Source organism: Anopheles marshallii (genome assembly GCF_943734725.1).
Source record: "Anopheles marshallii chromosome X unlocalized genomic scaffold, idAnoMarsDA_429_01 X_unloc_158, whole genome shotgun sequence".
NCBI lineage: Eukaryota > Metazoa > Arthropoda > Insecta > Diptera > Culicidae > Anopheles > Anopheles marshallii.
Genome location: NW_026525733.1, coordinates 10,001 through 20,000, shown reverse-complemented (window position 1 = coordinate 20,000; position 10,000 = coordinate 10,001).

The following is a 10,000-nucleotide window of genomic DNA, read 5'->3' as shown; positions in this document are numbered from 1 at the left end:
TAGCTGCGCAATATTTTCTGGAGGGCTGCAGGAACCATCAGCTTCTGCAGGGCAACCGCGATCGCCTTCCAGCTGGCAGAGTTAAAGGCGTTCCTGACGTCCAGTGCTGCCACCACCAGACATCGAGGATCCCGCTGGTTGGTGCGGTGAAACGTCCTCGCGTGTTGTCCTCTCTCGATCACCCGCTCGATGGCCTGAAGCGTGGAACGACCGCGCCGGAACCCGTACTGCCTTGCCGACAGGCGGGGAGCATCGCTGTCCTCCAAGTGGTCGTTCAGCCGATCTAAGATCAGCCGTTCGAACCCCTTGGCGACTGCTCCCAGCATTAGCAGCGGGCGGTGCGACGACGGATCGCCCGGCGGCTTACCTGGCTTCGTGACCAACACAAGGCGTGCCTCCTTCCATGCCGCAGGAAACTCCCCTCGCTCGAGCAGCTGATTGTACACCTTGGCGAAGACCTCCGGGTGCTTCCGCATTGCCGCCTTCACTGCGGCATTCGGGATACCGTCCAGCCCTGGCGCCTTGGAGGTGGCCATCCGCTCGGCCAGCGAAAGAATTTCCGAGCTCGTGACCGGTCTCAGAGCCTCACTGCACACGTCGATGTCCGGCCACTCAAATGCCGGATGGTCCGGGAACAAGGCTTCGACGATCGGACCTAGTACGGCTCGGTCCGTTTCCGGTGGTGCCCTGTTACGTAGTTTTGCTCGAACAACCTTGTAACCGAGTCCGAACACCTCGGCTTCGACCCCATCGATCAGCTCTTGCATACTGTCTTCCTTACTGCTGTGAATGGCGGCCTGCAGCAATCGTCGACAGCCCTGCAGCCTGGCCGACGTCACCGCACGCTCCGAAGGTTGGGCCCTGCGATGGGCGGCCTCCGCTGCTCCGCATTCCTCCCTCAGGCGCTCGATCTCAGGAGACCACCAGTACACCTGGGGCTTGCGATGGAAAGTAGCCCCGTGTACTCTCTCCATGATCTCATCGCACGCCTGGGTCAGTCCGCCGATCAGCCCCTCCGGAGTTGCGACCTGCTCGAAGTGGCCGCATGTGAGGGCGATGTCGAAGCACTTGTTATCGAATTGCGTCGTCTTCCACCGGGTCCCGGCGTGTCTGGCTGTCCCGTCTCGACTTCGCTGCTGCTGCTTGCCTCGTCGCGTGGGACGTTGTCCTGGGACGCCCACCTGGAACTGGACGTAGGCATGGTCGCTGCTGGAAAAGCGATCGAGCACGCGCCAGGAGTCCGGTCGCGCAATAGTTTGGCTGGCAAAAGAAACGTCGATAACGCTTTCCCGCGCAACCCCGTTGCCCTTAAACGTGGGCACGTTACCGCGGTTCAGCGTATGCAGCGCCAGCTGCTCCACCACGCTCAGGAGCTCCTGCCCCTTCCGGGTGGTGCGCGCACTCCCCCACTCCTCATTCCAGGCGTTGAAGTCCCCGGCCAGGACTGATGTTGCGTGTCCGACCAGAGACACCTCCACCGCACCGAGGAAGCTTACGAAGTCTTCGATGCCGCTGCTGGGTGGCACGTAGCAGCTGGCGAACGTTACTCCCGCTATGGTGGCCACCACGAGTCCCGGGACGACGCTCCCCCAAAGCCGTTGAATAGGGTACGCCCCTGTTGCTATTATCGCCACACTCTGTTCCGCATCGATGGCCCACCGCGGATCATCCCGAGGTGGTCGATATAGTTCGCAGGCGAGCACCACCTGAGCCCCTAACTCGCGAGCCGTCTGCAGCATGAGGTCTTGGGCTGCCCGGCTTCGCCCGAGGTTCACTTGCAGCACTTTTAGCGCCGGCACGTCGGATGCCCGACCGGGTGCGGGCCGCTGCACACGACGCAGCGCACCTCCGCCGTGCAGCTCTTCGCCTGGTGATCCGGCTTCCCGCAGCGAATGCAGCTTGTCGAGCGGTCCACTTCGCTCCTGCACGCAGCTCGGACGTGCCCCATCTCGAGGCACTTGTAGCACCGTTGCTGACGCGCCTGCAGAGGAGCCACCTTCCGGATCAGACACGATGTGTATTTGATCTTGACGCTCTTGTCGACCAGACCCTCCGCAGCCCTGGCTGTTACGCGGACTATCGCCACTTTCGTGCCGTCCCAGGCAGGTCGCAGGCGAACCGATGTCTCCTCCACCTCGCATTGGCACAGGTTGGTCAGCGCCATCGCCACATCGGTCTCCTTCGCTAAAGGGTCGACAGCGTCCAACCGGATTTCGACCATAGGCGTGACCAGCCGAGCTGAGGCCGGCCGTTCTGCCTTTGCGCAGACCTGCTTGATGCACTGCAGAACTTCTGCAGCGTCCGCGCTCTCCTTCAGCTCCATGACAAGCCTGGAGCGTGTGGTGCGTCGCCCGACGCCTAGGGCCTCAGCATGTTTCTCCATTTCTGGAGCCGTTCGGACAGCCTGGTACACCTCCGTCCAGGTTTGTCCCTCAGCTGGGGCGATTTCAATAGCGTCCGGCTTGGTTTTTCGCTGCCGCTGACGCCGACCTCCTCGTTGTGCTCCAGGCTGGCTACCCCGGGCCTGTTGTCCCTGATGTTGCTGGGGCTGCTGCTTAGACGGTCCTGCGATCGGCTGCCGCTGAACCGCTGCCCGTTGCGGTAGTTGCGGCCACTGCTGCTGCTGTTGCTGCGGCTTGTTCCCCGGTTGCCGGGCCGGCTTACGACGCACCACTTCAGCCCAGGAGCCGCCTTCCGGGTCTGAAAGCGGAGCTGCCGTTGCCGACACCGCTCCCTGCTGTCGCTGTTGCTGCTGCTGCTCACGACGTTGCTGCTGCTGTTGTTGCTGCTGCTGCTGCTGCTGCTGTTGCTGCTGCTGCTGCTGCCACTGCTGCTTCTGGCTGCCTCCATAGCCCAGTGTCTGTGCAAGGAGCTCTTGGAAGCTGGCTCGCTCCTCCCTCAGCTCGTTGCGCAGGCGCTCGTTGTCTTCACGAGCCAGCGTCTCGCGCATCCGGGCTTCCTCTCGGGCCAGCTGCAAATCTTGCCGGGCCTGCACAGCATTTGTTTCCATCTGCTGCCGGAGCATCTGGATCTCCTGTTGCAGACCCACGATCGTCGCTCGCAGCTGCTCGTTGGTGAGCGACGTCTCATTGAGGAGCTGTCTCAGCTCCGACATTTCCGGGGACTGCTGCTTCGCTCCCGGAACAGATGTTCGTGTAAGAGCCACTCGCGGCTCCAGAATAGTGGAGAGCTTCGCCGGCCTCTCCTCCGTTGACTCCGTCCTGGAACGGAGGGTTCGCCCCGTCGACGACATCTCCACCTCTCACTGTTACGGGTGAGGGTGGAGGGGGGGGGGGAGTCGGGGGAGGTGTTCTCCCCGACTCGCGGCGACGTAGCGCGTTGATTGACTCCCCACAGAAACACACGCGACGACACACGGTACTCGGCCAAGAACGCGCAACCGAACAGCTGTCCCATACAAAATGTATGGGAACGGAAGACGCCGGAAATCGCCAAAACCTCCAACTTTGGAAGCCTATAACTCCGCAACGGTTCGTCGCACAAAAATGTTAGACCACTCTATCGACGCGGGATATTCTCACTTATAGTCCTCAAGTGTTTTTAAGATCACTAACGCACTTTTTGGGGGGTAAAACGGTCCCCCACCAAAAACTCACAGTTTTTCAAGTGCCACTTCCGGTGTAACGCACACACACACACATACAAAATTTTGTAAGATGCGTCTTACCGAGACGCATCCAACGACACCTTAATCGTCCGGATCGGTTCACAATTCGCCTTAATATTCAACAAAAACCTGCCCACGAAAAACTCCCCCCCCTTAAGGGGTGGGGGGGTGAAATTTGGGTGGGGGGTCGGCGGCCAGGATCGGGGGCCGGACACGTGAAACCAAAGCCCTGGCACGCGTGGCCTGGCTGATACGGCCGATTTTCACTCCAAACACTCGCACACACGCACGCACACAGGAACACACGGCAAACGCGCCACCGAACAGCTGTCCCATACAAAATGTATGGGAACGAAAGACGCCGGAAATCGCCAAAACCTCCAACTTTGGAAGCCTATAACTCCGCAACGGTTCGTCGCACAAAAATGTTAGACCACTCTATCGACGCGGGATATTCTCACTTATAGTCCTCAAGTGTTTTTAAGATCACTAACGCACTTTTTGGGGGGTAAAACGGTCTCCCACCAAAAACTCACAGTTTTTCAAGTGCCACTTCCGGTGTAACGCACACACACACACATACAAAATTTTGTAAGATGCGTCTTACCGAGACGCATCCAACGACACCTTAATCGTCCTGATCGGTTCACAATTCGCCTTAATATTCAACAAAAACCTGCCCTCGAAAAACTCCCCCCCCTTAAGGGGTGGGGGGGCGAAATTTGGGAGGGGGGTCGACGGCCAGGATCGGGGGCCGGACACTTGAAGCCAAAGCCCTGGCACGCGTGGCCTGGCTGATACGGCCGATTTTCACTCCAAACACTCGCACACACGCACGCACACAGGAACACACGGCAAACGCGCCACCGAACAGCTGTCCCATACAAAATGTATGGGAACGAAAGACGCCGGAAATCGCCAAAACCTCCAACTTTGGAAGCCTATAACTCCGCAACGGTTCGTCGCACAAAAATGTTAGACCACTCTATCGACGCGGGATATTCTCACTTATAGTCCTCAAGTGTTTTTAAGATCACTAACGCACTTTTTGGGGGGTAAAACGGTCCCCCACCAAAAACTCACAGTTTTTCAAGTGCCACTTCCGGTGTAACGCACACACACACACATACAAAATTTTGTAAGATGCGTCTTACCGAGACGCATCCAACGACACCTTAATCGTCCGGATCGGTTCACAATTCGCCTTAATATTCAACAAAAACCTGCCCACGAAAAACTCCCCCCCCTTAAGGGGTGGGGGGGTGAAATTTGGGAGGGGGGTCGGCGGCCAGGATCGGGGGCCGGACACTTGAAACCAAAGCCCTGGCACGCGTGGCCTGGCTGATACGGCCGATTTTCACTCCAAACACTCGCACACACGCACGCACACGGAAACACACGGCAAACGGAAAGTGCCTTAAATCGTGCACTTTGCCAAAAAGTTACACTTTTCGGTGCGCTTGCACCGGGCTTTACCGTTATGTTCTTCAGCACACTCGCGGCGACAACGCCAGATCGGGCGCAAACCGGTACTTTGCACTGACGTCACACGCGACGACACACGGTACTCGGCCAAGAACGCGCCACCGAACAGCTGTCCCATACAAAATGTATGGGAACGAAAGACGCCGGAAATCGCCAAAACCTCCAACTTTGGAAGCCTATAACTCCGCAACGGTTCGTCGCACAAAAATGTTAGACCACTCTATCGACGCGGGATATTCTCACTTATAGTCCTCAAGTGTTTTTAAGATCACTAACGCACTTTTTGGGGGGTAAAACGGTCCCCCACCAAAAACTCACAGTTTTTCAAGTGCCACTTCCGGTGTAACGCACACACACACACATACAAAATTTTGTAAGATGCGTCTTACCGAGACGCATCCAACGACACCTTAATCGTCCGGATCGGTTCACAATTCGCCTTAATATTCAACAAAAACCTGCCCACGAAAAACTCCCCCCCCTTGATAGGTGGGGGGGTGAAATTTGGGTGGGGGGTCGGCGGCCGAGATCGGGGGCCGGACACGTGGAACCAAGGTCCTCGGTGGCCGTTTGGTGTCTCTTTCGCACACTTTGTCTTACTCAGTATGCACTCACAGTATACACTCACACGCACGCGTCGACAAGAGCTCATCCACAACACGTCCGTTCACTACGGAGGTTCGCTCGCAACTACAGGGATAACTGGCTTGTGGCCGCCAAGCGTTCATAGCGACGTGGCTTATTGATCCTTCGATGTCGGCTCTTCCTATCATTGTGAAGCAAAATTCACCAAGCGTAGGATTGTTCACCCTTTCAAGGGAACGTGAGCTGGGTTTAGACCGTCGTGAGACAGGTTAGTTTTACCCTACTGGTGTGTGCTGTATGCTGCTATCTTAACGGAATTCCTGTGCAGTACGAGAGGAACCACAGGTACGGACCACTGGCTCAATACTAGTTCGACCGGACTTTGGTATGACGCTACGTCCGCTGGATTATGCCTGAACGCCTCTAAGGTCGTATCCAATCCGAGCTGATAGCGCATCATAAACCCATTAGGTGATCGGAAGCTAGCGGGCTTAACAACCCTCTGAGATCCGTCGGTGCTGCCCCGTGCACACTGCCGTCTCATCCCCGCTATAGCACTAGACTGAGCCGCAACGGGCGGGTGCACGCTGCACGTGGAAGTACCTTATCACAGGGAACCCTGGTGGCTGTGCTCCCGTCGACCGTGGATACAACTAGTTTCGACACCTTCGACCGCCCGCAAACGACGGGACTACAGGCTGGGAGCTGCGAGTTGTAGAGATGCGTTCGCATCGATCCTCTCAGGCGACCCATGCTTGGTGGTGAAGTGGTTAGTTCGTGGAGTATAGGCTTGCTGCACTCGACAAGAGTGCTGCTTGCAAGGCTGTGGTGGTACGTATGGTAGTTGATGAGCATAGGCTTGCTGCACTCGACAAGAGTGCTGCTTGCAAGCCTATGGTGGTACGTGTACGGTAGTTGATGTGAGCATAGGCTTGCTGCACTCGACAAGAGTGCTGCTTGCAAGCCTATGGGTGGTGTGGTGTGTGGTGCATGATTAGCCTTTCAAGGAAGATGTGTCCTTGGGGCTAATCGGTTATTTTTATAAGTCCGGGAAACCTTTCTCGTCGGGATTCTTATCCTAAGCAACCACGAAAGCTTCCAAGAGTTGAAACATTGCCTATCAAGTAGGCCGTACCAGCCCATAGCAAACCAACCAAGATAATCTAACAGGCCAAGATTGGTTGGAGATTTCAAAATTTGGCTAAGTCCATGGCCACCATAAGCCATTTCTATCAAGAAGGCCACGAACAGTGCTTAGCAACCACGAAAGCTTCCAAGAGTTGAAACATTGCCTATCAAGTAGGCCGTAGCAGCCCATAGCAAACCAACCAAGATAATCTAACAGGCCAAGATTGGTTGGAGATTTCAAAATTTTGCTAAGTCCATGGCCACCATAAGCCATTTCTATCAAGAAGGCCACGAACAGTGCTTAGCAACCACGAGAGCTTCCAAGAGTTGAAACATTGCCTATCAAGTAGGCCGTACCAGCCCATAGCAACCCAACCAAGATACTCTAACAGGCCAAGATTGGTTGGAGATTTCAAAATTTTGCTAAGTCCATGGCCACCATAAGCCATTTCTATCAAGAAGGCCACGAACAGTGCTTAGCAACCACGAGAGCTTCCAAGAGTTGAAACATTGCCTATCAAGTAGGCCGTACCAGCCCATAGCAACCCAACCAAGATACTCTAACAGGCCAAGATTGGTTGGAGATTTCAAAATTTTGCTAAGTCCATGGCCACCATAAGCCATTTCTATCAAGAAGGCCACGAACAGTGCTTAGCAACCACGAGAGCTTCCAAGAGTTGAAACATTGCCTATCAAGTAGGCCGTACCAGCCCATAGCAACCCAACCAAGATACTCTAACAGGCCAAGATTGGTTGGAGACTTCAAAATGTTGCTAAGTCCATGGCCACCATAAGCCATTTCTATCAAGAAGGCCACGAACAGTGCTTAGCAACCACGAAAGCTTCCAAGAGTTGAAACATTGCCTATCAAGTAGGCCGTACCAGCCCATAGCAACCCAACCAAGATACTCTAACAGGCCAAGATTGGTTGGAGAATTCAAAATTTGGCTAAGTCCATGGCCACCATAAGCCATTTCTATCAAGAAGGCCACGAACAGTGCTTAGCAACCACGAAAGCTTCCAAGAGTTGAAACATTGCCTATCAAGTAGGCCGTACCAGCCCATAGCAACCCAACCAAGATACTCTAACAGGCCAAGATTGGTTGGAGATTTCAAAATTTTGCTAAGTCCATGGCCACCATAAGCCATTTCTATCAAGAAGGCCACGAACTGTGCTTAGCAACCACGAAAGCTTCCAAGAGTTGAAACATTGCCTATCAAGTAGGCCGTAGCAGCCCATAGCAACCCAACCAAGATACTCTAACAGGCCAAGATTGGATCTCAAAATGTTGCTAAGTCCATGGCCACGATAAGCCATTTCTATCAAGAAGGCCATGGACAGTTCTAAACAACCACGAAAGCTTCCAAGAGTTGAAACATTGCCTATCAAGTAGGCCGTAGCAGCCCATAGCAACCCAACCAAGATAATCTAACAGGCCAAGATTGGTTGGAGATTTCAAAATTTGGCTAAGTCCAGATTTTTTTACCCTTCGGGAAAACAACCCTAGTTCACCAAGTTGAACGCGAAAAACTGTCCATAGGATACGCACAAAACGTTTATTGAGTTGGTCACCATATGTGGAAATTATGGTGAAAATAAGCCAAGTTCCGGAGTTTTTAACTCACACGAAACCACGAAAAACTTTCATTAGGAAAACTTGGTTGGAGCACCCTACTGCAGAACACACCGACATGGACGAAAGGGTTGACTGGCTAAGAGAAAAAATTTTTGCGGGACCACTCAAAACATCATAGTTAGACCTAGCAAATGATGAAAAGTGAAACCCGCGATCGATTGGAGAAACCTTATTTTACACTGAAAAATTCCACATAAGGAAAATTTGTATGGAGCACCCTACTGCAGAGCACACCGACAGGGCCGGGAAGGAAGGCCCGGTCCAAGAAAAAATTTTTGCGGGACCACTCAAAACATCATAGTTAGACCTAGCAAATGATGAAAAGTGAAACCCGCGATCGATTGGAGAAACCTTATTTTACACTGAAAAATTCCACATAAGGAAAATTTGTATGGAGCACCCTACTGCAGAGCACACCGACAGGGCCGGGAAGGAAGGCCCGGTCCAAGAAAAAATTTTTGCGGGACCACTCAAAACATCATAGTTAGACCTAGCAAATGATGAAAAGTGAAACCCGCGATCGATTGGATAAACCTTATTTTACACTGAAAAATTCCACATAAGGAAAATTTGTATGGAGCACCCTACTGCAGAGCACACCGACAGGGCCGGGAAGGAAGGCCCGGTCCAAGAAAAAATTTTTGCGGGACCACTCAAAACATCATAGTTAGACCTAGCAAATGATGAAAAGTGAAACCCGCGATCGATTGGAGAAACCTTATTTTACACTGAAAAATTCCACATAAGGAAAATTTGTATGGAGCACCCTACTGCAGAACACACCGACATGGACGAAAGGGTCGACTGGCCAAGAGAAAAAATTTTTGCGGGACCACTCAAAACATCATAGTTAGACCTAGCAAATGATGAAAAGTGAAACCCGCGATCGATTGGAGAAACCTTATTTTACACTGAAAATTCCACATAAGGAAAATTTGTATGGAGCACCCTACTGTGGTCACCATCGGTCGAGTTGGTCGAGACGGGCAAAAAATTTTTTTTTCCATATCGTCTCAAAACATGATTTATGGACCTTGTAAATGTTGAAAAGTGAAACGAAATCACTTTTGGAGCGATGAAAATTTTGTATGGGAGGTCCCTACCCGGAACAAATTTTACTAGTAAAGTCATCATTCCGCGACGAGAAATTTGAAAATGGTCAAATATGGTTAAGATGTCATGTTCATTCCCTACTATGGGGGACCAGGTCGTCACGAAAAAATTTTTTTCTCGACCTGGTCAAATGTGGTTCTGCGACGGAGGTTAAACTAATAATGCATAATTTGGGCCAAAAACCCCCCTCTGTCAGAAATTGTACCCGTTCAAGAGCAATTGCAGACCACATAAGTTGAGCTTTGAGGTATCTGAAAGTTGAATATAGAGCGAGGTTCTAAGCGAAGGGATAGCTTAACGTTGAGCATTGAACGCAAAAAAGCTTAGAGATAAGCTTAAGATACAAGGGTTGTGGTGCAGGACACAGCTTAACGTTGAGCTTTGAACGCACATGGCTAGAACTAAGCTAAGAGATACCTATAGT